The sequence below is a fragment of the Coptis chinensis genome, chromosome 5 (assembly GCF_015680905.1).
Source record: "Coptis chinensis isolate HL-2020 chromosome 5, ASM1568090v1, whole genome shotgun sequence".
Lineage (NCBI taxonomy): Eukaryota > Viridiplantae > Streptophyta > Magnoliopsida > Ranunculales > Ranunculaceae > Coptis > Coptis chinensis.
Window position 1 is genome coordinate 83,544,625 of NC_141460.1, and position 7,531 is coordinate 83,552,155.

The 7,531-nt window shown below is 33.3% G+C and overlaps 1 long non-coding RNA gene across 1 annotated transcript; it reads left to right on the top strand.

Annotated features, from left to right (window-relative positions):
• Positions 1-4,722: 4,722 nt before the first annotated feature.
• Positions 4,723-5,514, top strand: LOC147499426 (uncharacterized). Its single transcript, XR_015196379.1, has 3 exons — positions 4,723-4,833; positions 4,954-5,037; positions 5,298-5,514. It is a non-coding gene; the product is annotated as an uncharacterized LOC147499426 (long non-coding RNA).
• Positions 5,515-7,531: the final 2,017 nt, after the last annotated feature.

Below are 7,531 nucleotides of genomic sequence, written 5' to 3' on the forward strand. Positions count from 1 at the left end.
TGGGTATTATCAAAAAAAAAAAAAAAAAAAAATAAATTGGCAATATTTGATTTGATTAAATGGGCTATGATTTTCCAGCCACTACTTTGAAATGTGTTGGAAAAAGTTTTGGGAAGTTTGATTGTAAAATTGTAATAATTGGAATGGGAAGAGGATTTTCATATTGTCAGAGGTCTTGAGAGGCTTGGAATTGGCTACATCTCTTTTGCTTATAGATTGTTTTGTGTACTCAATGCATTTGACATTAGAAGTACGTCTAACCATCATGAATGTCATTAAGCTGATTCTTTGATATAGTAAAAGCCATTATTTTTTTCATTTGTTTTACCACATAGGCCCCATTTTAGGATCTCGCCTAGGATATATGCTCATAATGATGTATATCCTTCTCATTATGAGTTCCCTTTGAGTTTTCTGTTGAGCTATGTTATTGAACTGAAGTTGTACATGAGCTGAGAAAGTGAGGTCTCTGAATCCCTTAGTTATTTCAATTTTTATTACTATAATTGGACTTTGCCATTTTGGTTAAGGTGTTTTTGTCATTCTTCAAGAACTAATATGTTATAGGATATGTCGAGGTTCTTGATTATATCAAATTTTAGTTGGCATATAGGTGTTTTTGCTAGGTATTCCATGTATAACCCCCTTGAAATCATTTTTGTGTGAGAATTCTTGCTCTTTGACTTCCGAATCACGAGATACTTGACCCGACTTTGATTACTTTACCAGTAGGCCATTGGACATTATGTTAAAGGATACAATTATACGCTTTATGTATTTCACTTTCCTATGGATATACTTAAGTTCATGACCACCCTTTTTTATGAATTTTTTACTATGTTATTGCAGTGGCTCTATTTCTCATCCTTCTTCTCTATGCCGAGTTAGTTTGTCAGTATACATGCCTCTATTTCTCATCCTTCTTCTTTATACCGGGTTAATTTGTCAGTATACCTGGCAGAGTACCAATTGTCATTGGTGGATTATAGCACCATGTGAATCGGTTATGTAAGTCTCTTATTTTTGAGTTGATTCAGTTACTTTTACAATTTCAATGTTGAACTAGCATGTATTGTTCAGATTGGTATTGACTTTTTATTTTGGCGGTTGTTTTAGACTTTTATTGACTTAAAAATAGCACTAATAATCAATAAAAATGTTTGGATAATGAAGTTGAGGAGGGTCTTAAGCTTAAAAGACCATGGAATCAAATAAATATATGATACTCCACTTATAAGCTTCATCAGTTCACCATGGCTTATCAACTTCTATTGTCCCTTTCAACCAATTAGAAATATTGTTATGAGATTATGCCATCCACACACTTCGTCACATTAATTGGTTGTTTCTTAAAGTTGTAAATAGATAAGCTAAATGAGGTTAGGTTCTACCTTTTGTGTTTCACGGTGTTCTATGTTGTTATTGACATGCATATTTATTTTGACTATGAAAGGGATAAGATCAAAAGGTATTTATTTAAACGGAGTTTGCCCTATATAATCTCCATATGAATCTATTCAAATAATTTTAGGCAACTAGCTAATTTTGTACTCATCATAGCTTTGAAGATAGAATGTTTCATTGTTGAGCTCCGACATCATATAGATTGTGTGGATCTCATTTTGAAAGTCGAAACTCTCATGCCATGCCTTATTTGTTTTGTAATAATATTCTTCTTCTTATTATATTTTTCCTTTTTCGTGTCGACGGGAATGAATGATATATCCTACTTAAATTTTTTATGTTTGTGTCTAGGAGACTTTTCTTTTCTCTTTATTAAGACCACATGAATTTAATTCTTAATTTTCACCTAAAGCCCAATATATGATTGATCTCAATAATGAATGGTCAAGTCTAGATAGAAGAGGAGAAATTTCAATAATGATGGAGTGGAACATGGTAGTGAAAGCTCAAAGTTAAATTGTTTGTGCCACAAACCGGGTGCTAGAGCTCGAGTATTGAGAGGTTATTTTGCCAAGAGAGGATTTTCACTAAATTGAATACTATAAGATCTTTATCCAAGGCAAGATTACTCAACCAAACATACATATATGAACCTATACTATTCTTGCAATGCAAGTTGTAACAGATTTCATGGCAAAATACTCAGATAAAAAGTGCACCCTCACTTAAATTCATTAATCATGCCATCTATGAGTTTTACTTTTGTGCAGCTTAAAAGTCGATTTGTAAACTCGGTTTTGATTTGATTACGTCTACGTTGATATGTAGTACACGTTTAATATATACTTTCTTTAGTTTTCATATAGATTTTATTTGGTTTTTTATCACGTGATGCTTTTTATAATACAATATCTGTAAATGAGTCTGCTGATTTGCTTTTATATTATGTTTCACAGAAACATATTTTTTAACCACATCCCAAAACTGAAGCAAATGGAGTTTCACACTTAAAGAATGAGAATAAGTTGGGAGTAATGTATATGCAATCCATATTGCCCTTGGTTCTTTGTTTTAAATATTTCCCCGACAAAAATCTATATCACAGCTCATCTTTTCATTGTAAGTGCATTAAAGCCTGTACATCCATCTTCTTTTGAATTTGTTTGATGAGTGGAAAATTGTATTTATTATTTTTGTTTGATGAGTTCTTCAAGATCATTGAACTTTAAATGGATCTAGATCCAGTTGGAATAATCAACGTGATAGATATGAATGACTATGCAAGATGTTAGAGCACATCTCTATATTGTAGGTTATAAAATCATATAGTTATGTTTTGTTGTTATTGGTGTCTTTCATATAATTGTTATGTGGCTGACGTATATATGAATAGGTCTCTTAGATATATAATCTAAGACATACTAAGGTGTAAACATGTCAGATTTAGGGTGTACATTAAATGACACAGTGGAGATTTGACAAACTTATTAATTATTATCATGCGCAATTCATTGGTCTACTATTTATGTTGATAGTGCGTGTTGTGCAAGATATTGTTTGTGCTTAACAATGCTACACAATAATAGTTTCGTGGTCATTTGTAAATTTCTAACATAGTTATATGCGCAGAATGCATAGTCTTTTACTTTTATATTTTTTTTCCTTAAGTCAATACATTTGGAAACATGCAAAAAAGAGATCCTGTTGTCGGTAACATAATGATGTCCAGGCTATGAAGATAAAGTTTCCAAATAAATTTAACAAGCCCGGCCATATTATATTGGGTATTTAGATTTTTGAATTTTAAGTAGACACTTGGATATTAAAACTTAATACTTGCTTGCAGTTGTGCATCGTACTGTACCAAAGCATTTTTGTCCTCGCTTTTATATGTATTTGACGTTGCTTAGTCTTAGTCATTCTATGTGTGCTAGGCATTAGTGGTTTCTTATGTCAATTATTTTTTTATTTTTTTATTACATATATTTCTTAAAACTCTTTAGAGATAACCTAAGGAAATACAACAATGCACTTGGCAATGGGAAAGTTGAACTGAGTAACCCCATATGAAAGTTATGAAGGCTGTGGTGGCAAAAGCCAGGAAGGCGAACCATAACACACCAGGGATTCAAAATTGAAGAATAGTTGGAGTGACCAATCATCCCGCTGGTATAGTAATTATGCTCACAGATTATATTTCTTTAGTGATTATCTATATAGTTTTTCTACGTTATATTTTTTATTTCAAGTTGCTAATGCTATAGCCTAGAAGATTACAATGTTTTTATTTCATTTCTATTATTGTAAATGTATATAATTAGTTGATTCTCAAAAAATTGGGTCCATATTCCATAGAATCATATTTGTGCAACTCCTCATGATGCAATGAAATGGGTTTGGAGTTTTCATGTGAAATGGGTTTGACAGTTTTGTAAATTCGATATTGAATACTTTATGGTCATGATGATTGTTCAATAGACACGTCTTAATCTATTAGATGAGTTTGAATGTCTCCATACAGTTGTATTTTGAGGTAAAAAATATTGCAATTTCATGGCATTAATTATTTATATTTGGGTGTTTCATTGCATTATGAGTGGGTTTACATGCACCAAACATAGTAGCACTTATACAAGTATGCATTGGTAAGTATACATCATGCATTTTCACCCTTTAGAAACTATAGAGCATGTCTTCAGTGCGCAGGTCGTATGGTGCGCAGGTAATATTGGGCCTTTGGATCAGTACTTTGCCATTAAATACACACGCACCCCTTGGTATGAGTGGCCGAGATGTAATGGCGCACCATACATCTCGCGCACCATAGATTTAGCCTAAACTATATGCTTACTGTAATGACCCATCTTGAGACTTTGTATGACCTTGGTGCTCATCTTGAAATAGACTTCCATGATGCATTGTAATAGTTGAGGTGTAGCTTGAAGCTGACTTTATTATTATTAATTACTTGATACGGGAGCAAAGGAACTGCTATTGCAGATACGATTGACAACTAGCTGTGAATCTATTCTTAATAGTATTGCGCTACACTTCAATCTGTTTAGTGTTGGTAATAGTGGCTGGTACTTATATTGTATTGTAAATTATCAGTCCGAAGTATATCAAATGGCAAAAAAACTGAATGCACCACAATTTGAAGAGGATGATAAGGACCCACTTTTAGATATATCTTCAATGAATAATAATAAGGAGCTTTGGCTTATTCAATTGCCAGTTAATTAAGTAATTATGTCTTCCCATTTATTAATTCTCCCTTTCTTTCTTTCTTTTTTTTTTTTTTTTTTTTTTTTTACTAATGTGAATAAGGAGCTTTGGTACGGTTTTTTCAGACTACTGATCTTGATGGGCAAGAGATAACACTTAAGTTGCAAAGGAATGGAAATTTTGCTAGCTTTGAGACTTTATCAGGTAAGATTATATCGTTTGTTTTTTTGTTTTTTTTTTTTTTTTTTGTTTTTTGTTTTGTTTTTGTTTTGTTTTTTTTTTTTTTGCTTGAATTTGTGGGTTTTAACTTGAGAATAATGGCAGGGAAGTCTTACGAGTTGGTCAGCTTTGCTTCTCAAGTACATGATGCTACGGTGTTTCAATCTTTAGCGTCAGACACAAAAGTTGGTAAGTTGGGCATGTTATATCTCTACATATGGATATGAATGTGTTTATTTGTATGTATACTCCATTGACTGAGGGTTTGAATTCCTTTAGACTCCTTTGAGTCCTCTATTTTTTTAGCTTGCAATAGTCTTTTAGGATATTATTCAAAGGAATTTTGCATAAAAGGAGATTGAAAGACTCAACATAGACTTCCACGATGCATTGTAATAGTTGAGGTGTAGCTTGAAGCTAACTATATTATTATCAATTACTTGATGTAGGAGCAAAGGAACTGCTGTTGCATATACGATTGGCAACTAGCTGATTTTATGCCCATGAAGATGCAAAGTTAGTGATAGTTGTTGTGATGTCAACACACGCATGTGAGAGGATACTATAAATTGCTTATAAATGCGACCAATAGCAAGACTTTTGAAGGCAGTTGGAGTTGTGAATCTATTCTTAATAGTATTCCGATACACTTCAATCTGTTTAGTGTTGGTAATAGTGGACTGGTACTTATATTGTATTGTAAATTATCAACAAGGCTTCTATTGTATTAGAGACCTCTTAAGTGATAACTATCTGGAACTTATTTTTGTGAATTCTATATACCATTGTTATTTTTGCGATAACAATGGTATCTTGACAGATCTTAGTGCGTTTTCCAGATGCGGAGTGCACTATTTTTTTTTCCTGATAATCATGGAATGCTCTAAATGCTACATGTATATATATGATCTCAAAAACAAAATTGGAATTGTTTACATGGCATGCAATTATTGATATGTTTGTGTCAAAGGCGTGAAGAAGTCACAAGCAAATTTTGATGCATTTTAAGGGAAAGAAGAACAAGAAGGAAATGGTTGCACAAAACATAGCAATTTTAAGAATTTTTGCTGCATTAAGAAAATTAAGAATACGCATAGAATTTGGAAAGCAAAAGAAAGCATGAGAAGAAGAGAAGAGTATAAACAATTGAAGTGAACTTAGCGACAATAATCATTAAAAAGGGCAGTAACAAAACTTGAGATGAAAGGACATTCGAATTACATAATGAGCACAAGAGAAACTTCTGGACATAGGCGACATTGATGGGCAATAATATAAAGGTAATGAATTAGATATCAAATTCTCTAGAGATAAAGGCTTCTGTTAATGTGAAAGTGTTTGTTATTATTTGTTTTAAGCGTAAGATAGCATTTATATATATCGTAAGCAATAAGTGAGAATGCACCTAAAACAATCGAGTAAACGTCTAATCGGCCTCTAGAAGTTCAAATTACAAGGCCATTAGTATAAGGCACACCAGTCTGAGGTAACCATGTGTCCCCAACTATAAGTTATGAGATAGTGAACTTGACCGCATCAGTGGCATCTATGATATGGTAACCAAACCATGTAACTCTATTTGAAGTATTTGATCCTGGGCCGGAATTGTTGTATTCGGCGTAATATAAAGTAGCCAGAGCGAAATCAACTGTAAAATCCTAGCTTCAAGTTTCTGTAACTGTAAAATTAAATATTATAGTAGCATAGTATATATTGTAGTCCATTATATTATATCAAAGGCAACTGTAATGATATTGATTTTGTTAAAAGAGGTTAAATGTGGATACTTGAAGAGTTGAAGTCGTGAACTATAAGTTTGTATAATTTTATCTTGATCTAATTTTTTTTTTCCTTCTTTATGCTAAGTGGGCCAACCAAGATATCAAGTAGTCCTTTATCACATGCATATTTCATTGAAACTTTTTTTTTTATATATATATGGCGTTATGTTGAAGTCATGCTTCCTCTTGGTTGAATAATATGTATTTCAGGAGTTCCAAATCTTTAATTATGGGAATAGAATGAATTGGATGAGAAAGGACCCCATAAATAAAAAGCTTAAGACGTGCACTTATTTTGAATTGTGAATCGACAGTTTTTTGGATAGGAGCTGAGGCTTCTTTTGTATTGTGAAATTTGTTACATAATGCAACATCAGTTGTACTACTCAGGGATATGGTAGAAATGTAATAACTAGTATCGAAAAACAGTAATAAGAATGCAAGTAAAACTTATCACTGAGGATTGTGCTCGGCACAATTTCCTTAAGATTTAAAAACGCCATCGTATCGTTCTTTTGCCGACCTCAAGCCGCATCGTCTCCCGGGATACAACAGTGGATGAGCGTGTCACCAGCCTATGACCAGCTCTGCAGGAACTCTCAGCATACTCCAGACAAGTTTTTGATAATAGGAAAATAGTGTTGTGTTTTCGTTTTTTGATAAACAGGAGAGACCCTAGATTTATAGATCTGACCAACGCAACTCAAGGCTAGAGTCACGCCTGATTTATGGTTTGACTCGAATCAAGGAAACTGTTACAGTTTTGGAAAGAAGACCAAAAAATGCAAAAACAAGCCCAGTACTCGCACCCACGCGAAGGCCAATTGGGTGGATTTGCACCCCCCCCCCCTGCGCGCGACGTGTGTGGGCACACGCGCGCTAAGGTTTTCTGGAGCTCCCAC